Source organism: Protopterus annectens, chromosome 1.part0, assembly GCF_019279795.1.
Source record: "Protopterus annectens isolate FY-2018-M chromosome 1.part0, PAN1.0, whole genome shotgun sequence".
NCBI lineage: Eukaryota > Metazoa > Chordata > Ceratodontiformes > Protopteridae > Protopterus > Protopterus annectens.
This window is the reverse complement of record NC_056725.1, coordinates 598,845,838-598,871,048: the sequence shown is the minus strand read 5'-3', so window position 1 is coordinate 598,871,048 and position 25,211 is coordinate 598,845,838. Positions and strand designations below refer to the sequence as shown.

Here is a 25,211-nt window from a genome sequence, read left to right as displayed (position 1 = left end):
CTTCGGGTATAAAGGCATCAGCCGACGCCATTTTCCTCAGTCTTTCTTGCCGCGTGGCGCCTGAAGCAGAAGCTGTTCGCAAGTGCCGGTCGGTCAGATCCAGAGATTACTACTACCGAATACTACTTCGAAGACTTCTAAAAGCTAAGTACCCGTTGGGGACTCTTTCTTGCCTCAGCCGATGTCAGAAAAAGTCAATAACTGTTTAACTTGTGGGAAACAAATACCTCATAAAGATTTCCACTCTTACTGCCTGCCTTGCTTAGGCCCAGACCACGCGTAGCAGCCTGTTCGCCTGTGCTTCCTTCAACCGACGCTTAGGCGTCGGTCGGAGTTTGCTGAACAGTTTTTCGGCTCAGATTTTGCGTACATTATGCCGTCGGATCCTCCGACTACCCAAATTGTTAAAAAACGCAAAGAAAAAGACCAACACTCGCGGTCCGCGGTTTCGGCCGAAACCACGGTTAAGCAAGCATGAGTGTCTCGGTTTCGGCGAAACCGAGAAAGCGGTCAATCTTCAGCGAATCCATGACTACTACTGAGGCTCCTGCTACCTTAGTTGAATCGGCCTCAGAAGTTTTGCCTACTACTGTGGTTCCTAGTGATTTATCTGACACCATCCCTTTGGATGTCTCTACCCCAGCACGTGGTGCTGCTAGGCCTCCTGCAGCCATGTCTATTAAGGCCTTTGCCAGGGCCAAAGCAGCCAAAACTGTTAAATCAGTGCCTGTTAAGCCCCCTTCACACAGGCCCACTTCTAGTTCACAAATGCTTACTCTGGCAGAGGATTTAATATCCTTAATTAGAGGATCCCAATCTCACCCAGACAGGGCCTCTCAGCCCCCAGAAAAGAGATCTAGGGCAGAGCCCCCCGAGCCAGTGTCCTCTGATGATTCTGCGGATGACTCAGACATTACAGACCAGCCAGAGGCTCCTTTTTCTACTTTATGAAGATTCAGATGCTGAAGAATCCATTCCATCTGCCTCTCCACCAAAGGAATTTTCCTTTTGGGGAAACCTTACATGCCATGAGAGAACAATTCCAATGGCAGTGACAAGATTTCTCAGATTCAAGAAAAAGGCTTAGGACATTTCTGCACTTACCACAACATAGGCCCTTAGCTATACCTCCAGTACTGCCTGTTGTGGATGATGCATTTAATGATGTTTGCACCGCTCCTGATACTTTACCTCCAGCCCCTGCCAAACCAGATAGATTTTACAGGGTGCCAGACACTCATCACCACCTATACAAGGCCCCACTTGCAGATCCTGAGACTATATCCCAGGGGCCTAAGGCAGTAGCCTCGACCTCAGCAAAAAACCCTATTCCTTCTGAAAGGGAATCCGGTCCTTAGAGAGATGGGGGAAAAAAGTTTACACCTCTGCTACTCTCTCAGCTGGAGCTTTAAACTGTCAGTTTCATATGATCCAATACCAAGAGTTTATGCTTGATCAGTTAACTAAGAAGCTGTCCTCTGATGACTCCTTAGATAAGAAATATGTTTTAGAAATGGTAAATAACATCCAACAGGTTAGTAACCATTCTTTAAAATGTGGCTATGATGCACTGGAGGCTTCATTTAGATCAGCCATGACTGGCACAGTGATAAGAAGGCATGCATGGTTGAAAGAACAGGTCTTGCCGGATCATGTTAAAGCAAAGCTGTTAGATGCTCCTATGGATAAGACCAGTCTATTTGGTACACCTGCTCAGCAAGTAATGAAGAAAATGGAAGAGAAGGCAAAATCTGTACAAACAGTTAAGGATTTCTTACAGGTTCAGCCCCCAAGGTTTAGCAGGAACTGGCCTGCCAAAAATTGGTCCTTTCCAGACTCCTCAAAATCTCAAAGAGGCAGGAATAGACGCTCTAGAGGCAGAAATCAATCCAGAGGAGGTGCCTACAGAGGACGACAGTGGCAAGGCAATAACCGAGGCACGGACACAACCACTGCCACTACAACAGGACAATCACAGTGACTTGGCTCTGACACCGCCTACCAGGGAGCAAATAGCAGCACCTTTAGGCGGAAAGTTAGCCATATTTTCAAAAAATTGGCACTATATCACAAAAGACAAGTGGATTTTGCAAACCATAGACCGAGGCTACAGGTTCCACTTCCACACCTTACCAGTAAAAAGAGGAATGCCAAACCTACCTCCAAATCAAAAAACAGACGCTCTAAAGCAGATAGCGGAATTAACAAAGATGAGAGCTGTGGAAAGAGTACCTATAACAGAACAGGGCAAAGGATTCTACTCCAGACTCTTCCTAGTACCAAGGAAAGAGAAAAGTTGGAGACCTATTCTCGACCTGTCCATCTTAAACACATACATCATTGTCCCAAAATTCAAAATGCTGACCCTACAGCAACTTCTTCCCATGCTGGGCAAGGAGTGTTGGCTGGTAACTCTAGATCTCAAGGAGGCATACCTGCACGTCCCCATACGACCAAATTGCAGAAGATACCTCAGATTTCTTGCAGGATCAGAGCATTATCAATTCTCAGCATTGCCCTTTGGCTTATCTACTGCCCAGAGTATTCACAAAATGCCTGGCATCAGTAATCGCTCACTGCAGGCTACAGGGAATCCAAATTTATCCATACCTGGACGACTGCCTGTTACAAGCGGACAACAAAAGCAAGCTGACAACAGATTTACAAAGAGTCATTTGCTTACTACAAGCCCTGGGATACACAGTCAATTTACAAAAGTCAAGACTGATACCATCCCAAACAAGAACATTCTTGGGTGCGGAATTGGACACAGTAAAACAAATGGCATTCCTAACGGCAGAAAAACAAAAACAACTCCCTCTTTACTTCTTGGCATTAACAAAGCAGAACAAACTAACAGCAAGAAAAGTACTGCAGGCCTTGGGCTTCATGGCATCATGCATAATCTTGGTCCCACATGCCAGACTGCATATGAGAAAGCTACAGTGGTACCTAAAGAATTTATGGTCTCAACACAGGCACAGCTTAGAAACCGAAATCCCACTAATCCCATGCCTGAAACAGGAGTTCCTATGGTGGGCTCAAGCATGCCAGTCAAACCCAGGCTTACCCTTCCACAACTTTCAAGCAAGCCAAACCATCACAACAGACGCCTCAGACCTAGGCTGGGGGGCGCACATGTTGGACAAATGCATACAAGGATTGTGGACTCAAGACCAGCTGCACCTGCACATAAACCAAAAAGAAATGCTGGCAGTAAAACTAGCAATCCAGAAATTCAGACCATTCCTCAAAGAAGGCCATTTAATGATAAGGACAGACAACACCACAGTCATGTGGTACATCAACAAACAGGGAGGCACTCATTCATACCCACTATGCAGAATGACTCTGGACCTTTGGAATATGGCTCTGAGCTACAACATCCAGTTACAGGCAATATTTGTGCGGAAAAGAAAACACCCTAGCAGACATGTTAAGCAGAACCACCTCGGATGCTCACGAATGGATGCTACACCGGACATCTTCAAGGCCATCACAAAGAAATGGGGAATGCCACAAATAGACCTATTCGCATCCCCACTCAATCACCAGCTGAAAAAATTCTGCACAAGGACATACCACCCACTTGCATGGAAGGTGGACTCTCTATCCTTCAGTTGGAAAGGCCTGACAGCATATGCATTTCCACCTCTTCCTTTGATGCACAAGGTACTACTGAAAATCAAAGAGGAACGCCCAAGGATAATTCTGATAGCTCCGAATTGGCCAAGACAACACTGGTATCCATTGCTGAGGAGCATGTCTCGGGGGAGAATGTGGTCAATACCCCTGATGCCTTTGATGTTAACTCAGAACAACTACAACATCATGCACCCAAACCTAAAAACCTTGCAACTGACTGCCTGGAACATCACATAGCAGCAGCTAACCCAGACCTATCCCAAAGGGTTAAAGACATTATCCTTGAAGCACGCAGACCTTCAACAAGAAGGAACTATGCAGGAAAATGGAAAAGGTTTGTCATTTGGAGTGCTGAAAGAGGAAAAGATGTGTCGAACATAGATATTGCTAACATCCTGGAGTACTTGGCAGAGCTTCTACATACAGGCCTGTCCTATTCCTCCATCAAGATACATGCATCAGCTATTTCAGCAGAGTACAGCTTGATCCACCTGTCTTTTCGCATCCTCTACTCAGGCAGTTCCTCAGAGGGATCAAGAATGTAAAACCTGCTAGGAAACCACCATTACCAGCATGGGACTTGAACTTTGTGCTAGAAAAATTAACACTCCCTCCATTTGAACCAGCAGCAACAGCAGATCTTCAACACCTATCATGGAAAACTGCTTTCCTACTGGCAATTACTTCAGCAAGGAGGGTTTGAACTACAGGCCTTAATGGCAGTACAACCCTTCCTAATCTTCCATCAAGATAGGGTGTCCATGAGAACTAATCCTACATTTATGCCTAAGGTGGTATCCAGAGTGTCTTTAAACCAGGCAATCCACCTACCTACCTTCTTTCCCAACCCACAGAACAGGGGGGAAAGACTGCTGCATACCTTGGATGTACATAGACAGTTATGCTACTACCTGGACAGAACCAAAGGTAACAGAAAAACTGACCAGCTTTTAGTAGCCTATGCAACAGGAAGGGAAGGAAAAGCAATTTCCAAACAGACAATCTCTAAATGGATAGGAAATTGCATAAGATTCTGTTACTCCTACCATGGAAAACCAATTCCACAGAACATAAGACCTCATTCTACAAGGGCAACAGCCACTACCACAGCTTTCTTACGAGGAGTGGCAACCAAGGACATTATTGAAGCAGCTACTTGGACCTCCGTGCATACATTTGCCAAGCATTATAATCTACCTCTATACTCTAGATCCCGAGCAGGGTTTGCCACTGCTGTACTGCAAGGGATCCTAACTACACCATAATTTTTTCTTCCTCCACCCCTAGTTTGGCTATGGTATTCTACCCATTTGTTATGACTGCAGATGCATCCTTGAAGGACATAGTACAGTTTTGTACCTACCATAAATGTAGATGTCCGAACAGGATAGCATCTGCAGTCAGGATTACCCACCCTCCTTCCCTCTGTGGTACTCCTAGGGTATTTACCCTCCTAATAGCTAGCTAGGGGGGAGTCTCTTATGGTGTATTTGTTTGTATATATGTACATACATGCCGTTTTTGGAAACATTGGCATTTATCCAAAATTTAGCTTTCCAAGAGGGCAACTGGCATCTGGGGCAAGAAACACTGAGGAAAATGGCGTTGGCTGATGCCTTTATACCCGAAGACCAGCAGAGATGACGTCGGGTGAAGTGCGACATCAGCCGAAGCCGGACCCAGACTTTGGAATCCGGCCGACCGAAGGGCTGCCTGACGACAGGACAACCCATTTGTTATGACTGCAGATGCTATCCTGTTCGGACATCTACATTTATGGTAGGTACAAAACTGTACTTTTTAAGTCCTTCCCTCTTCATGATAGGATTTGGCCCCAGGTTTGCTGCTGGGCAAAGGTGATATAAACTTTCTGAAATTGATGTTACTTATTGGTAAGAAAGTTATTACAAGGGTTGGAAACGTAAGTCCTTCACCCCCAGGACTGACACTAGCTGATGCATGATGTTTTTCACTTTAAATGTGTATCTGAGGCTCTTAAGATTAGAAACAGGTAAGCTTAGAGTTGTACCCAATAGATTGAGTATTATAAAGGCTTGACTGCACCCAACTTTAGCTTTTAGACATTCCACGTCTTCTAAGGGATCAGCAGCATTTGATGCCCTTTCAGGTTGGAAACTTCAGGACACAAGAAGCCATAAAGAGAATACAAAAAAAAAATGAGTAGGATTCTACTTCAGGCTTTTCCTAGTCCCAAGAAAGGAAGGTTCATAGGTTGGTACTAGGCTATCAGCCCTAGGGCGTATACAAGCCTAGCCATAACAATTCCCTGGCTATTTCTTCCCACACTATTTACTTCCCTGGTCCCCTGTGTAGCAGGACGACTGACGTAATCTCTGGGGTGAATTTCCTTTCTCCCATCCAATCGTCAAGGTTCCTTTTGAAAAGGGTCAAGGAGGCGCTCTGCTTGACATGTATGGGGGTCTTGGAGACACATTCTGGGTCGTTTTGTGTTAAGCAAATTTCTTATGATCCCAAAATTCAAACTGCTATCATTACAAAATTTCTTACTTTTAATCATTCCACAGTCCTTTATGGATCCTTTATACTTAACTGCACATCCCTGCTGAAAAGAGGGACAGGCAGTTTCTGCAGTTCAAGTCAGGGGGCTCACACTTCCAGTTCACATCTTTTCCCTTTGGCTTGTCTACTTCACTCAAGCTGTTCACAGATACCTGTTTCCAGTCATTGTTTTTTGCAAGACAAAGGGTGTTCACTTTCATCCATGCCGGGATGATTGCTTTATCCAGGCCTCTTCTCAGCAAAAGATAGAAAGGGCTCTAAAGTCCACTATGACTTGCATCCAGGACATAGGGCTGTCTTTGAACCTTCAGCAAGACAATTCACCTTCCTGGTATGGCTTCTGGATTCAGACAGGCAAAAGACTTTTCTACCCCCAGAAAATGTCCTGTACCTATTATTTTACCAAGATTTCCAATTACCAAACACATTTTGAACAGAAAACTCCTTAGTCTTAAAATAAAATGACTTCTTGCATACTGGTAGTTCCCTTGACAAGATTGCACATACAGAAACTACAAAGATGTCTCAGAAACAGGTGGTGCCAGCATAGACATTCCTTACAGTCCAGTGTTCTTGTTCTATCCTGCATCAAGAGCCCATTGAAAAGAGTAGAGGAGGATGATGTCCTTCAAGGATGCATCTGCAGTCCTTACAAATGGGTTGTCCTGTCGTCAGGCAGCCCTTCGGTCGGCCGGATTCCAAAGTCTGGGTCTGGCCTCGGCTGGTGTCGCACTTCACCCGACGTCATAGCTGCAGTTATTCGGGTATAAAGGCATCAGCCGACGCCATTTTCCTCAGTCTTTCTTGCCGTGGCCCGAAGCAGAAGCTGTTCGCAAGTGCCGGTCGGTCAGATCCAGAGATTACTACTACGAATACTACGAAGACTTCTAAAAAGCTAAGTACCCCGTTGGGGACTCTTTCTTGCCTCAGCCGATGTCAGAAAAAGTGAATAACTGTTTAACTTGTGGGAAGCAAATACCTCATAAAGATTTCCACTCTTACTGCTTACCTTGTTTAGGCCCAGACCACGACGTAGCAGCTTGCCTAGCCTGTGGTTCTTTTAACCGACGAATGCTTAGACGTCGGTCGGAATTTGCTGAACAGTTTTTCGGCTCTGATTTTGCTTATATTATGCCGTCGGATCCTCCGACTTCACAAATATCCAAAAAACGCAAGGAAAAGGACCGACACTCGTGGTCCGCGGTTTCGGCCGAAACCGCATTTAAGCCAACCGCGAGTGTCTCGGTTTCGGCTGAAACCGAGCAAGCGGTTCTTCCTTCAGCCGAAAACATGCCTTCTACCGAGGCCTCTTCTAACCTGGTGGAATCGGCTTCTGAAATCCAACCTGCAGTTGCGGTTTCTCAGGAATTATCTGACACTATTCCCTTGGATATTTCCACCCCTGCACGTGGAGCTGCTAGGCCTCCTGCAGCCATGTCCATTAAGGCCTTTGCCAGGGCTAAAGCAGATAAAACTACAAAAACTGTGCCTGTTAAGACCCTCCCACAGTCCCAGCTCCAGTACCCAAATGCTTTCTCTAGCAGAGGATCTAATTTCTTTAATCCGGGGATCCCAGACTCATCCAGACAGGGCCTCTCATCCACCTCCAGAGAAGAGACCTAGAGCAGAGCCCCCTGAGCCAGTGTCCACGGATGATTCTTCTGATGATACAGATAATACAGACCCTCCAGAGGCTCATTATTCTCCTTACGAAGACTCTGATGCTGAAGAGTCCATTCCTTCTGCCTCTCCACCTGAGGAATTTTCCTTTGGGGAAACCTTACATGCTATGAGAGAACAATTTCAGTGGCAGGGCCAAGATTTCTCAGACTCCAGGAAAAGGCTTAGAACCTTTCTGCACTTACCACAACATAGGCCTTTAGCTATACCTCCAGTTCTTTCTGTTGTAGATGATGCATTTAATGATGCTTGTACTGCTCCTGATTCATTACCTCCGGCCCCTGCTAAGCCCGATAGGTTCTACAGGGTCCCGGACACACATCACCATCTGTACAAGGCTCCTTTTGCAGATCCCGAGACTATCTCCCAGGGACCTAAAGCTGTAGCAGCTACCTCTACTAAAAATCCCCTGCCCTCTGAAAGGGAATCCAGGTCCTTAGAGAGATGGGGTAAAAAAGTTTACACTTCTGCTACTCTGTCAGCTAGGGCCTTGAACTGTCAATTTCATATGATCCAATATCAAGAATTTATGCTAGACCAGTTAACTAAAAAACTGTCCTCTGATGAACCTTTTGATAAGAAGTATGTTCAGGAAATGGTACATAACATTCAGCAAGTTAGTAACCATTCTTTAAAATGCGGCTATGATGCACTGGAGGCTTCCTTTAGATCAGCCATGACTGGCACAGTTATCAGAAGGCATGCATGGTTGAAAGAGCAGGCCTTACCGGACCATGTCAAATCAAAACTTTTAGATGCTCCCATGGACAAGGCCAATTTATTTGGTTCTCCTGCACAACAGGTACTGAAGAAGATGGAAGAGAAGGCAAAATCTGTACAAACAGTGAAAGATTTCTTACAGGTACAGCCGCCAAGGTTTAGCAGGAATTGGCCCTCCAAAACTGGTCCTTTCCAGACTCCTCTAAAGCACAGAGAGGCAGGAATAGGCGTTCAAGAGGCAGAAACCAATCCAGGGGTGCCTACAGGGGACGCCAGTGGCAGGGTAACAACCAGCGAGGCACAGACGCAGCCACCACCACTGCAACAGGACAATCGCAGTGACTTGGCTCTGGCACCGCCTACCAGGGAACAACTAGAAGCACCCTTAGGCGGAAAACTAGCTTTATTTTCAAAAAACTGGCATTACATCACAAGGGACAAGTGGATTTTGCAAACTATACACCAAGGTTACAGGTTTCATTTCCATACTCTACCAGGAAAGAGAGGAATGCCAAACCTACCTCGAAATCAAAAGGCAGAAGCTCTAAAACAAGTAAACCAACTATTAAAGATGAGAGCTGTGGAAAAGGTACCATCTATGGAACAAGGAAAGGGATTTTACTCCAGACTCTTCCTGGTACCAAGAAAGGAGAGCAAATGGAGGCCTATTCTCGACCTGTCCGCATTAAACACATTCCTCATTGTTCCAAAATTCAAAATGCTGACTCTACAGCAGCTTCTTCCCATGCTAGGCAAGGAGTCTTGGCTGGTAACTCTAGATCTCAAGGAGGCATACCTGCACGTCCCCATACGACCAATTTGCAGAAGATACCTCAGATTTCTTGCAGGATCAGAGCATTATCAATTCTCAGCATTGCCCTTTTGCTTATCTACTGCGCCCAGAGTGTTCACGAAATGCCTGGCATCAGTAATTGCGCATTGCAGGCTCCAGGGAATCCAAATTTACCCCTACCTGGACGACTGCCTGATACAAGCGGACAACAAAAACAAGCTCACAGTAGACTTACAAAGAGTCATTTACCTGCTACAAGGCCTGGGATATACAGTCAATATAAAAAAGTCAAGGCTGATACCATCCCAAAGAATAACCTTTTTGGGTGCAGTTCTGGACACATCAAAACAAATGGCATTCCTAACTGCAGAAAAGCAAGAACAACTTCCTCTCTACTTCTTGGCATTAACAAAGCATCACCATCTAACAGCAAGAAAAGTACTGCAAGCCCTGGGCTTCATGGCATCCTGCATAATACTGGTCCCTCATGCCAGACTACATATGAGAAAGCTACAGTGGTACCTAAAGAATTTATGGTCTCAACACAAGCACAGCCTAGAAACCAAAATTCCAATAATACCATGCCTGAAGCAAGAGTTCCTATGGTGGGCACAGGCCTGTCAATCAAACACAGGATTGGCCTTCTTCAGCATTCAACCAAGCCAAACCATCACAACGGACGCCTCAGACCTCGGTTGGGGGGCCCACATGCTGGACAAGTGCATACAAGGCTTATGGACTCAAGACCAGCTGCACCTGCACATAAATCTAAAGGAAATGCTGGCAGTAAAACTGGCAATCCAGGCATTCAGACCATTTCTCAGAGAAGGCCAATTGATGATAAGGACAGACAACACCACAGTTATGTGGTGCATCAATAAACAGGGAGGCACACATTCATACCCTCTATGCCGGATGGCACTGGACCTGTGGAATGTGGCTGTGAGCTACAACATTCAGCTACAAGCAATTTTTGTACCCGGAAAAGAAAACATTCTAGCAGACATCCTAAGCAGGACTTCCACGGATGCCCACGAATGGATGCTGCATCTGGACATCTTCAAAGAAATTACAAAGAAATGGGGACTGCCAGAAATAGACTTATTTGCATCCCCACGCAATCATCAGCTAAAGAAATTCTGCACAAGGACGTACCACCCACTTGCTTGGAAGGTGGACTCCCTATCTTTCAGTTGGAAAAGCCTGACAGCATATGCATTCCCACCACTTCCTTTGATGCACAAAGTGCTATTGAAAATCAAAGAGGACCATCCAAGGATCATTCTGATCGCTCCAGACTGGCCAAGGCAACATTGGTACCCATTACTAAGGAGCATGTCTCGGGAACAAATATGGGCTCTACCCCTAGTTCCGCTGCTGTTAACACAGAACAACTACAACATCCTGCATCCAAACCTGAAAACTCTGCAGCTGACTGCCTGGAACATTACATAAGATTAATTAACCCAAATTTATCCCAAAGGGTTAAAGATATTATCCTTGAGGCTCGCAGACCCTCAACAAGGAAAAATTATGCAGCAAAATGGAAAAGATATCTCATTTGGAGTACTGCAAAGGGAGAAGATGTGTCACTGGTAAACATAGCCAACATCCTGGAATACTTGGCAGAGCTCTTCCACACAGGCCTGTCCTATTCTTCCATCAAGATACATGCATCAGCTATTTCGGCAGAATACAGAGTGGATCCTCCTGTCTTCTCACATCCTCTGCTCAGGCAGTTTCTGAGAGGAATTAAAATGTAAAACCTCCTAGGAAACCACCATTGCCAGCATGGGACTTGAACTTTGTGCTAGAAAAATTGACACTTCCTCCTTCGAACCAGCAGCAACAGCAGACTTACAATACTTATCCTGGAAGACTGCTTTCCTGCTGGCAATCACTTCAGCAAGAAGGGTATCTGAACTACAGGCTTTAATGGCAGTGCAACCCTTCCTGATCTTCCATCAAGATAGTGTCCATGAGAACAAATCCTACATTTATGCCTAAGGTGGTATCCAGAGTGTCTTTAAATCAGGCTATCCACCTACCTACATTCTTCCCCAACCCACAGAACAGGGCACAATGACTGTTGCATACCTTGGATGTACATAGACAGCTACGCTACTACCTGGACAGGACCAAGGGCAAAAGAACAACTGACCAGCTACTGGTAGCATATGCAACAGGAAGGGAAGGAAAAGCAATTTCAAAACAGACAATCTCCAAGTGGATAGGAAATTGCATTAGATTTTGTTTCTCCTATCATGGAAAGAAAACTCCAGAGAACATCAGGCCTCACTCTACAAGGGCTACAGCCACTACCACAGCGTTCTTACGAGGAGTGGCTACCAAGGACATTATAGAGGCTGCTACTTGGACCTCCGTGCATACATTTGCCAAGCATTACAATTTACCTTTATACTCTAGATCCCGAGCAGGTTTTGCCACTGCTGTTTTGCAAGGGATCCTAACTACACCATAATCTCTTCTTTCCTCCTCCCCTAGTTTGGCTATGGTATTCTACCCATTTGTAAGGACTGCAGATGCATCCTTGAAGGACATAGTACAGTTTTTGTACCTACCATAAATGTAGATGTCCGATAGGAATGCATCTGCAGTCAGGATTACCCACCCTTTCCCCTCTGTGGTACTCCTAGGGTATTTGCCCAACTTATAGCTAGCTGGGGGGGATCTGTTATGGTGTATTTGTTTGTATATATGTACATACATGCTTATTTTTTTGTGTTTGCTCTCTATTATTTGGAAACATTGGCATTTATCCAAATTTAGCCTTCCAAGAGGGCACCTGGCATCTGGGGCAAGAAACACTGAGGAAAATGGCGTCGGCTGATGCCTTTATACCCGAATAACTGCAGCTATGACGTCGGATGAAGTGCGACACCAGCCGAGGCCAGACCCAGACTTTGGAATCCGGCCGACCGAAGGGCTGCCTGACGACAGGACAACCCATTTGTAAGGACTGCAGATGCATTCCTATCGGACATCTACATTTATGGTAGGTACAAAACTGTACTTTCTTCATGTTTCACTGTTGCAGTCATCACATTTGGGTTATCCCTGCCATGGTAGCCCTTGGCCAGCCCGAATACCAGAGACTTAGTATTTCTGCGTCGGTTGCTGTCACTTGAGGACTGACGTCAGTCGTCAGTGGTATAAAGTAAGGCAGCCAACTCCATTACATCAGTCTTTCTTGCCGTGGAGCGCAAAGCAGAAGCAGTTCGCATGAGTGCAGTCGGCTGCTACCTGAGTTTTCGTTTCCGAATTGAAGTTGAAGTCTTCTAATGCTATGTACCCCATTGGGGATCCTTTTTTCTTGCACTAACCAATGTCAGAAAAAAGTCAATAACTGTCTCGCCTGTGGAAAGCAAATACCACGCCGAGACATCCACTCTTACTGCGTCACTTGTCTAGGCCCAGACCATATTGTCCCCCGTTGTTGCTTCTGTGCTTTGGTTAACGCCAGAACTATCCAAAGTCGGGCCCTTATTGTAGCCAGAAATTTTCGTTTACAGTCCTCGAATTCCGTATGACAGCAGATCTTCAGAAAAAAACGTAAAGACAGAGACAGACCGCACAGGTCCAAACCTTCCGATGACCCTTCTGATAAGCTAGTCGTCAGTCCTCCGGTCCTCAGTGAGGCACTTTCGCAGCCCCTGATGCCCGCTTCAGTTGATTCGCAGGCCACTACCGAGACCCTTTCGGAGTCTGGTATGCCGCAAAACTCTTCTTCGTCTAAGGATCCTGTGGTTGTCTCTACCTTGGGTGGGTCCTGAGCTGCTGAGCAGGCACTGGCTTCCGAGGAAGTCCTTTGCAATACCGAATCTCGACACAAACTGACGTCTTCTTTCGCAACTATTGTTCTTTCGAAAACAACTGAGTTCCTTAGGCCCAGGGTTCGAACCACACCCAAGAAACCAACGACCCACTCTCAGGCGCCTGCTACCTTGCCTCAGTCTCAAATGCTTAAAGTGGCAGAAGACCTTATCATGCTGATTAAAGACCTTATCATGCTGATTAGGGGAATCCAAGCTACCCCCTCAAAAAGGAAAAGAGATCTGTCCCCTGTAGTTTTTCTGAGTAAGAGTCGAATGAGTCTGATGCATCTGACTATGAAGATATGCAACCCCTCTCCACTTAGGATTCTGATGCAGAGGAATCCATTCCTTCAGCCTCTCCCCCAGAGGATTTTTCCTTTGGGGAAACCCTGCATACTTTAAGGGAGCATTTCCAGTAGGAGAGTCCAGACTACCCTCAGTCAAAAAAGAGACTCCAGGAATTCCTAGATCTTCCGCAACACCCTTGGCCACCCCCCCCAGTCCTGGATGTGGTGGTTGATGTTTTCCTTGAATACAGCTTGACTCCTGACACCCTACCTCCTGCTCCCAGAAAATCAGACAGGTACTATAGAGTCCCTGACTCGCGCAAATATCTTTTTAAAAATCCAACAGCTGACCCTGAGGTCATTTCTCAAAGGCCAAAAGGGATTAAAGCAACCTCTGCTAAGAATCCCACCCCCTCAGACAGGGATTCCCGAACATTGGACAGATGGGGTAAAAAAGTATACACCTCCGCTACTCTTGCTATCAGGGCACTAAATTGTCAGTTCCATATGCTTAAATATCAGCAACATACCTTGGAACTCCTTAAACAAAAAAATGTCTTCCTTTCTTGCTTGGGTGGAATCTAAAGATTTACAAGACTTCATACATTCTGCAAGTCAAGTAACTAAACACACTTTGCACTGTGGTTTTGATGCCCTAGAAGCTTCTTGCAGGGCAGCAGTCACTGGATCTGTCATTAGAAGACATGCATGGATTAAGGAACATCCCCTGCCAGAACATGTCAAATCTAAATTGTTGGATACCCCCTTGCACAAAGATTACTTATTTGGCACTAAGGCAGAAGCTGTCTTAAAAAAGATGGAAGAAAAAGCAAAATCTATGCAAACTTTTAAATTTTTACAGGTTCAGCCCCCTAGTTTCAGCAGGCATTTTCCCTCCAAGCACTGGTCCTTTTCTGCTCCGAGTAAACAGGCCCAGTCTAGGCCCCGTGGAAACAGACCCCCCCCCCCAATACAGCTGTGATGACTTAGTGGTTAACTGCTGGGACTGTAGTGTACAGGGTCCTGGGTTCAAGATCTGCAAGGCCTGTTTATTAACTGGTGATCCCAAAATTCAAAGTGCTCACCCTCCAGTAGCTGCTACCCATGCTGTCCAAGGACGCTTGACTAGTCACCCTGCATCTAAAAGAGGCCTACCTCCACATTCCTATCAGGGAATCATGCAGAAAATATCTCCACTTCAGGGCAGGATCTCAACACTTTCAGTTCTCTGTGCTTCCCTTTGGCTTATCTACTGCTCCCAGAGTTTTCACAAAATGTCTGGCTCTGGCCATTGCCTTTTGTAGAGAAAGAAATATTCAAATTTACCCCTACTTAGACGACTGCCTTATTCAGGCAGACAGCCAAGAAAAGTTGCTCAAACACCTAGCCTTTGTAAAGAGCCTACTAACCTCCCTAGGGTACACAATCAGCAAAAAGAAATCAAAACAATTGCCCACCCAAAGGATAATCTTCCTGGGAGCAAATCTGGACACAGCATCCCAGATGGCATACCTTACACCAGATAAACACATTTTCCCTTCAGCCTACTTCTGTCAACTGGCCACCAGGTGCCCGCTTTCTGCAAGGAAAACCCTGCAAGCTCTGAGGTTCATAGCATCTTGCATACTCCTCATTCCATATGCCAGACTGCATATGAGGAAACGTCAGTGGTACCTAAAGAGCCTTTGGTGTCAACATTCTCAAGACCTGGAAACTCTTCTACCTATAATTTCTTGTCTCAGAAAGAAATTTCTTTGGTGGGCAACAGCATGCTCCCACAACAAGCGACTGCCCTTCTCCCCACACCCTGCTGCTCAGATCCTCACCACAGATGCAACAGACTAAACTTGGGGTGCACACATGGATGGCAGGTGCATTCAGGGCCAATGGAGCCCAGAGCAAATCCTCCTGCACGTCAGTCAAAAAGAGATGATGGCTGTGCAGCACACCTTGATAGCTTTCAAACCCCTTCTCTCTCCATGGGTTCTCCTGATCAAAACAGACAACACCACTGTGATGTGGTACATCAATGAGCAGGGAGGGACTCACTCCTACCCTGTATGCAGGCTGGCCATAGCCCTTTGGCTCACAGCCTCTTCCATGCAACTACACTTGTTAGCACAATATCTACCAAGCCCTCTCAACTCCCTGGCAGACCAATTAAGCAGAAACCTTCTGGACCCACACGAGTGGCAGCTCAACAGAAGTACCTTCACCCTAAGAACTCAGAAATGGAGAAACCCAAAGGTTGACCTCTTTGCCTCCCACACCAACCATCAGCTCAGCAAATTCTGCACCAGGGAGCATCACAGCATGGTAAAATGGATGCCTGTCTTTCCTCTGGGTCAACCTCTCAGTTTATGCCTTTCCTCCATTACCTCTCATCCCCAGGGTACCGCTCAAAATAAGGGAAGGAAAACCAAGGACCATTCTTATAGTTCCAGACTGGCCCCGACAGCACTGGTACCCCTTGCTGTGCAGCCTGTCCCCACTGCCTTCATGGCATCTTCCTCAGATTCCAAACCTCCTAACGCAGAGGGAAGGGGAATTCATGCATCCCCAATTGCAGACACTCAATTTGGCAGGTTGGCTTATTCCCTAACCCCGAACCCATCTGCCATCCTCACTAAACAGGTTCTGGATGTTATCCATGAGGCCAGACATCCTAGCATCAGAAAGTCTTATGCAGATAAATGAAAAAGGTTCTTCACCTGAATCCAGGCTAAGGGGGCCAATACAGCACAGCCCTCCATCCCTCTCACCCCTCACCTAGCTGACCTACTACACAGTGGTCTCTCTTTCTGCTCTATAAAAATTCACGCCTCTGCTATTTCTGCCCATTTTCTCACTGAGCATTAGCAGCCCTTTTTCTCACTCCCTTTGATCAAACAGTTCCTCAGAGGGGCTAACAACTTGAGGCCCCCAGAAGGGAACCAACACCAGCTTGGGGCTATAATTTTGTCTTGGAAAAGCTCATCCTGCCTACTTTCGAACCAGCTTCTTCTGCAGAGCTAAAATTTATCTCCTGGAAGATAGCCTCCCTTCTGGCCATTCCTTCAGCCAGACGAGTCTCTGAGCTGCAAGCACCCATGGCCGTGGAACCCTTTGTCGTCTTCCATGCAGACCGGGTATCCCTCAGAACTAACCCATCCTTCATGCCCAAGGTGGTGTCCACTGTGGCTCTCAACCAATCCATCCATTTGCCCACCTTCTTTCCTAATCCCCAGAACAAGGGGGAAAGGATTCTTCACTCTCTAGATGGGCATAGACAGCTCAGATACTATCTGGACAAGACTCAATCCTTCAGCAATTGATCAGACTTTCTGTTCAGCTCTGCTACAGGGGCAGAAGGCAAAGCCGTCTCCAAGCAAACCATTTCCAAATGGATAGCACACTGCATCCATTTCTGCTACATACAGCATGGTACGACTCCCCTCAAGGGGGTCAGGACATACAACACCAGAGCAGCCTCCACCTCTGCAGCTTTCCTTGGAGAAGTCCCCACCAGGGACATCCTGGAGGCTGCCACCTTGACATCTGTTCACACTTTTACCAAGCAATTACCACCTGCCTCGCTTCGCCAAATCCAGGGCAGGTTTTGCCTTTGCAGTTTTGCAGGGCATCCTAGACATCCCCTAGCTTATTTCTTATAAAATCATTCGTAGTTTTTTAAAATAACATATCCAAACAATCTTACAAACATTTAAGAATTAGTGCCATATAAAAAGATACTATATTAGTGGACATAAACTACTTTACACTCATGTAGTTAAAGAAATAAAAGTTAAAAAATATAAATAATAGTATCTTTTTACCAGTACCATTAAGGTACATGTATATTTAATTATAAATACATGTACATATGTATCTATCATCTAGCTGAGAAGTGCTTTAAGTTTTAAGATACACTTTATAGAGAGAAATTCGTTCATACCTGGGGGTATATGTGCAAAAGTACAAATTTGCCACATGAGCTCACTGTCTTCCAATTTCAACTCCCATGGCCCTCCTCTCCTACTATGTTCTACCTTTTGTATAATTGTAAAAATAAATTTGTGTGTGTGGTTATGCAGTATATGCCTAGCAAGGGCATTCGTAGTTATTCGTCTTTGGATATTATATTGGTGCTCGTAAATCCTTTGTTTTAATTTTCTTTCCATTTTCCCAATATAAAATGATGAACAGTGTTCACAGAGTGCCTCATAGACTACGCCTTGGGAATTACAGTTAAATTTTCCTTTTACCATGTAACACTTATCCCTAATGGTACACTTATTCCCTACTTTTATATATTTGCACTGTTGACAGCATCCACATTTACTCATACCACCCATAGGTTTAGGTTCCTCTCTTTGACTTTCCAATAAACTTTTCAAGTTGGGCCCCCTCCTATAAGTGAACTTTGGTTGTATGTCTAAAATCATATTTAGAAAATTATCGTCCAGTATAATGGACCCAGATGTTCATCGTGTTTCACTGTTGCAGTCATTACTCTTGGGATGTTCATCGTGTTTCACTGTTGCAGTCATTACACTTGGGTTATCCTTCAGCCTCTCCGCCTGAGGATTTTTCTTTTGGGGAAACCCTGCACACCATGAGGGAGCATTTCCATTGGGAGAGCCAGGATTATTCAGAATCCAAGAAAAGGCTCAGAGACTTCCTTTTATTGCCTCAGCACAGGCCCCTGGCTATCCCCCCTGTGCTTGATATTGTTGATGATGTTTTTTCTGAATCCAGTCCGTCTCCTGATTCTTTACCCCCTGCACCAGTCAAGCCAGACAGGTACTACAGAGTCCCTGACTCTCATACATTTCTTTACAAAAACCCCACTGCAGACCCAGAACAATTTCTCAGGGTCCTAAAGGGGTTAAGGCGTCCACTGCTTAAAACTCCTGCCCCTCAGATAGGGATTCCAGAGCTCTGGACAGATGGGGGGGGGAGTTTACACTTCTGCTACTTTAGCTGTAAGAGCTTTAAACTGTCAGTTTCACATGCTTAAATATCAACAGTACCTCATGTCATTGTTAAAACAGAAAATGGTTTTAAATACAGAAAGTCCTGACAGTAAGGAAATGCAGGATTTATTGCATGCAGTTAAACAAGTGGGAAAGCATACTCTGCAATGTGGTTTTGATTCATTAGAGGCTTCTTGTAGAGGCGCAGTTACAGGCTCTGTTATTCAAAGGCATGCTTGGTCGAAAGAACAAAGTTTACCTGACCATGTTAAAGTAAAATTATTGGAAGCTCCATTACAGCATGATACTTTGTTTGGTGTTAAAGCAGAAGAGGTATTAAATAAAATGGAGGATAAAGCAAAATCAAGGCAGACAGTGAAAGATTTCTTACAGGTTCAACCACCTAGATTTAGCAGAAACTGGCCTTCAAAAAACTGGTCCTTTCCAGTGTCAGATAGGCCACAAAGAGGCAGATACAGATGCCCAAGAGGCAGATCTCAGCCCCAAGGCTCCTACAGAACCTAAACAGTGGGGTGTTTCAGCCCCCAAAGGAGGGGAAGACAAATCACAACCTTATAGGAAACCGTCCCAATGACTTCCCTCTGCAAATGCCAAGCAACTACCTTTTGACAGCACCCCTAGGGGGAAAGTAGCACTTTTCTCAAAAAATTGGCACATGATCACCCAGGACCAATGGGTGCTGAATATTGTTTCTCATGGTTACATGTTCCACTTCCACATGCTTCCAAAACCAAAAGGCATGCCAGACCTGCCACAAAACCAATGGGCAGATGCACAAAAACAGATTGCTGCTCTTATGGACATGGGAGCTATTCAAAAAGTTCCACAGCAAGAACAGGGACAAGGATTTTACTCGAGACTTTTCTTAGTACCCAGAAAGGACAAAGCCTGGAGAACAGTACTGGACCTGTCAATCCTAAATACTTTCCTGGATGTTCCAAAATTCAAAATGTTAACATTACAACAACTTCTGCCCATGTTGGGAAAGAAGGCTTGGCTAATTACTTTGGACCTCAAGGAGGCATACCTGCATGTCCCAATCAGACAGTCTTGCAGAAGATACCTCAGATTCATAGCAGGCTCAATGCATTACCAATTCTCTGCACTGCCCTTTGGCTTATCTACTGCACCCAGGGTCTTCACAAAATGCCTGGCACCAGTAATTCCATTTTGCAGACCAAAAGGAATTCAAATGTATCCCTACTTGGACAGCTGCCTTACTCAAGCAGAGAGCAAGGACATTCTTCTAAAGCATCTGGCGTTTGTAAAAAGATTGCTAATTTGCCTATGGTACACAGTAAACAAAAAGAAATCAAAACTAGTGCCCTCTCAAGAGATAATATTTCTGGGTGCAAGCTTAAATACAACTGCCCAGATGGCTGATCTCACGCCAGACAACCAAAGGCAACTGACTCATTACTTTCAAATGATGGCAACAAAAACCCAGCTCCCTGCAAGAAAAAATTTGCAGGCACTGGGCTTCATGGCATCCTGCATTCTACTAATTCCATATGCAAAACTGCATATGAGGAAACTACAATGGTATCTAAAAAGTGTTTGGACTCAGCGTTGTCACAGCCTGGAGACAATCATAACTTTAATTCCCTGCCTACAACAGGAGTTTCGATGGTGGTCCCAGGCCTGTCACCACAACAAGGGACAGCCTTTCACCTTACCCACAGCCAGGCAGACAATAACAACGGATGCATCGGATTATGCCTAGGGGGGCACATATGGCAGGAAAATGTATTCAGGGCACGTGGCCAAGGAACAAATGCATCTTCACATCAATCAAAAAGAGATGCTAGCTGTACAGAATGCCCTGACAGCTTTCAAGGACGTAATACATCCAGGGCAACTATTAATAAAGACGGACAATACCACAGTTATGTGGTACATAAACAAGCAAGGGGGCACACATTCCTACACCCTATGCAGACAAGCCATGACTTTGTGGAACACAGCACTGACCTATCAAGTATCCAGACTTTTCCTAGTACCCAGGAAGGACAGAACCTGAAAGCCAATACTGGACCTGTCTATACTAAATACGTTTCTGGAAGTTCCAAAATTCAAGGTGTTGATTCTACAGCAGTTACTGCCCATGCTGGACAAGAAGGCTTGGCTCGTAACTTTGGACCTAAAAGAGGCATACCTGCATGTCCCAGTCAGACAATCTTGCAGAAGATACCACAGATTCATAGCTGGCGCAATGCATTACCAATTCTCTGCACTGCCCTTTGGCTTATCTACTGTGCCCAGGGTCTTCACAAAGTTCCCGGCACCAGTAATTGCATTTTGCAGACAAAGAGGAATTCAAATATGTCCCTACTTGGACGATTGCTTAATTCAAGCAGTGAACAAAGACATTCTTCTAAAGCATCTGGCGTTTGTAAAAAGATTACTAACTGGCCTAGGGTACACAGTAAACGAAAAGAAATCAAAATTAGTGCCCTCTCAAGAGGTAATATTCCTGGGTGCAAGCTTAAATGCAACTGCCCAGATGGCTTATCTCACGCCAGACAAACAAGAGCAACTGACCTCTTACTTCAAGAAATTGGCAACAAAAACCACTTATCTGCAAGGAAAATCCTGCAGGCCCTGGTTTTCATGGCATCCTGCATTCTAATTCCATATGCCAGACTGCATATGAGGAATCTACAATGGTATCTAAAACGTGTTTGGACTCAGCATTGCCACAGCCTGGAGACAGTACTTTCACTCATTCCCTGCCTGCAACAGGAGTTTTGATGGTGGGCAGAAGCCTGTCACCACAACAAGGGTCTGCCATTCAGTTTACCCACAGCCAGACAGACACTGACAACAGATGCATCAGATTATGCCTGGGGGGGCCTGTGTGGCAGGAAAATGTATTCAGGGCACATGGCCTGCAAACCAGATGCATCTTCACATCAATCAAAAAGAGATGCTAGCTGTTCAAAATGCCCTGACAGCTTTCAAGGACCTGCTTCATCCAGGACAACTACTGATAAATACAGACAACACTATGGTCATGTGGTACATAAACAGGGAGGTACACATTCCTACCCTCTCAGCAGACAAGCAATGACCGTATGGGACACAGCATTGGCTTTTCAAATTCACCTGCAAGCACAATTCCTGACAGGAAATACAAATACTCTGGCAGACGAACTAAGCAGAAACCTCATGGATCCCCACGAATGGAAACTGGATCCACAAGTCTTCAGCATGATATTAAGGAAATGGGGATGCCCAGACATAGATCTATTTGCCTCCCCTCACAACTGCCAATTGCAGAGATTTTGCACAAGGATTTATCACAAGCAAGCATGGAAAATGGACTCCCTATCCTTCAGCTGGAAAAATCTAACAGTATATGCCTTTCCTCCACTGCCTCTTCTTCCCAGGGTACTCCTAAAGGTCAGACAAGAGAAGCCAAAAATTATACTGATTGCACCAGACTGGCCACGCCAGCACTGGTACCCAGTCCTAAAGAGCTTGTCTCAAGGTCCAGCATGGATATTGCCTCAAACTTCTCACTTGCTGACCCAACAAAACAATCAGATCCTGCTCAGCCAACTCAGGACCTTAAATCTGGCAGCATGACGGATAAAGTAACCATTCAGAACACTCCCCTTTCAAAAGCTGTTATGGATGTTATCTTGGAGGCCCAGTACCAGAAAATCTTATGCAGAAAAATGGAAGAGATTCTGTGCTTGGAACCAGGAACAAGGCATTGACACATGTGTACCCAATATACCTCAGATTTTACAATACCTAACTGAGATGCTGAACAAAGGCCTTTTTTTCTCATCAATTAAGATTCATGCCTCTGCCATTTCAGCCCATTGCAATACAGAACCACCTATATTTTCTCATCCTTAAATAAGGCAGTACCTCAGAGGGGCCAAAAACATTAGGCCTCCAAGGAGAGCACCAATTCCGGCCTGTGACCTAAATTATGTTTTGGAAAAACTCACACTGCCTCCTTTCGAGCCAGCTTCAACAGCAGATATAAATTTTTTATCCTGGAAAACAGCGCTACTCCTAGCAATAACCTCTGCAAGGTGAGTCTCAGAGTTACAAGCACTCATGGCTGTGGAACCTTTTATCATTTTTCATCCAGACAAGGTTTTTCTGAGGACAAACCCTACATTCATGCCTAAGGTGATATCCAGTGTGGCCCTCAACCAAACCATTCACTTGCCAAGCTTTTATCCAAATCCACAGAACAAGAGTGAGAAAATTCTGCATTCTTTGGACATACACAGGCAGTTACATTTCTTCTTGGACAGAACTAAAGCTTTCAGAAAAACTGAGCAACTTTTAGTGTCATATGCTGCAGGATCACAAGGAAAGGCTATCTCAAAACAGATTATTTCTAAATGGATAAGCCATTGCATCTGTTTCTGCTATTTTCAACATGGCAAATCGGTGCCTAAGGGCATTAGGCCCCATTCCACCAGAGCAGCAGCCACTTCAGCAGCCTTCCTCAGAGGAATACCAACCAAAGATATCTTAGAGGCTGCAACTTGGAGTTCAGTGCACACTTTCACAAAGCACTACCACTTACCTCTTTACTCTAAGTCCAGAGCAGGCTTTGCCACTGCATTTCTGCAGGGCCTCATAGCCTCTCCTAATCCTATTTAGCCCAGCCACCCCTCCTCAGCTTTGGGATTCAACCCAAGGGTAATGACTGCAACAGTGAAACAAGATGAACATAGTACAGTTGTGTACCTACCATAAATGTAGATGTTCGAGTGTATTCACTGTTGCAGTCCAGGTTACCCACCTACCATCCCCATCCCCTTTCTCTTTGCTGGGACTTTACTGCATTTCTCTATCCTATACAACCTATTTGGTGTATTTGCTTGTAGACAAAGGGAATGTTATTTTTGTGCATGTATTTTTATTGGCATATTTTTTCAGCTTACCAATTTGGGGGCACCTGACATCTTGGGCAAGAAAAACTAAAGAAAATGGCGTTGGCTGCATCTTTTATACCCCTGGCGCACTGACGTCACAGGGAGACCCCATTGCCATGCAGCCTATAAGATACCTTTGAGATTCAAAAAATACATGCACATAATAGGTTTAGGACAACTATATATAGAAAGCTGACTTACTCCAATACGTTCTTGCATTTTGCAAGCTGCCATCCTTTCCACCAGAAGAAGGCAGTGGACAAGTTGTTAGGGCAGCTAGGATAGTTTCAGCTGATAGCGATTATTTTGTGAAATGCAAAACTTTAAAGGATATGTTCCTTAAGAGAGGGTATCCAAAAGTTTTTTAGCACAAATTTTTGATGAAGTGAACTCTAAAAGGAGGTCTGGGCACTTCAAGCCTATAGTATATAAAGGCTATGACAACATAGTCAATCCAGTAATGACAACAATAAAAATCTGGGGATCAGGTTTCTGATTACATATTCTTCGGACACAGATAATATTAAATATATTATGCACAAGAACTGGTTCATTATATTGGAAGATAATGTTCTAAATAAGATTTTAGACACACAACCAAAGTTCATTTATAGAAGGGGGCCCAACTTGAAAAGTTTATTAGAAAGTCAGACAGGAACCTAAACCTATGGGTGGTATGAGTAAATGTGGATGCTGTCAACAGTGCAAATATATAAAAGTAGGGAATAAGTGTACCATCAGAGATAAGTGTTACATGGTAAAAGGGAAATTTAATTGCAATTCCCAAGGTGTAGCCTATGTGACACTCTGTGAACACTGTTCATCATTTTATATTGGGAAAACGGAAAGAAAATTAAAACAGAGGATTTACGAGCACAAATATAATATCCAAAGATGTATAACTACGAATGCCCTTGCTAGGCATATACTGGATAACCCCACACACAAATTTGTTTTTATAATTATACAAAAGGTAGAACGTAGTAAGAGAGGAGGGCCATGGGAGTTGAAATTGGAAGAGAGTGAGCTCATGTGGCAAATTTGTACTTTTGCACATATACCCCCAGGTTTGAATGAATTTGTCTCTATAAAGTGTATCTTAAAACTTAAAGCACTTCTCAGGTAGATGATAGATACATATGTACATGTATTTATAATTAAATCTACATGTACCTTAATGGTACTGGTAAAAAGCTACTATTATTATATTTTTTAACTTTTATTTCTTTAATTATATGAGTGTAAAGTAGTTTATGTCCACTAATATAGTATCTTTTTATATGGTCCTAATTCTTAAATGTTTTTAAGATTGTTTGGATATGTTATTTTAAAAAACTAGGAATGATTTTATAAGAAATATTCTTTGACACCTAAGGTTACTTAGGTAAGGGACCTTTAAATGTGAATTGTCTGAATTGATTGCTTAATTAGATATGATATAAAACAAGTTTGTTTTGTATTGTTGAGTTGTCTGAAGAAGTTGGGGCATTGACCTCAACGGAAGCGCTAACATTAAAAGATTTTTGTGAAGTAACAACAGCAAGCTTGCCTTTGTGTTTGTTTTAAACAGTTTGTCAAGGGAGCAGTTTACTTATGGGAGACCAGAAAGCCCTGCATGAAAAGAATCATCTTTAGCAAAATGGAAGAGGTTCTCACAGTGGTGCCAAGACTGAGGGCTATCAGTGCAGTTGTCCTTGGGTGTCACCCTTCTGTCAGAACTATTAAAAGCAGTGCTGCATTGTTCCTCTACAGAGGCACATGCTTCAGCTATTTCTGCTTGGATGCCACTAGAACCCCCACTTTTTTCCTACTAGCTAATAAAGGAG

The 25,211-nt window shown here is 44.5% G+C and overlaps 1 protein-coding gene across 4 annotated transcripts in view; it reads left to right on the top strand.

Annotated features, from left to right (window-relative positions):
* RCOR3 (REST corepressor 3) overlaps positions 1 to 25,211 on the top strand; it is a 1,455,897-nt gene that overhangs the window by 849,025 nt on the left and 581,661 nt on the right. The gene's annotated exons all lie outside the window — the stretch shown is intronic.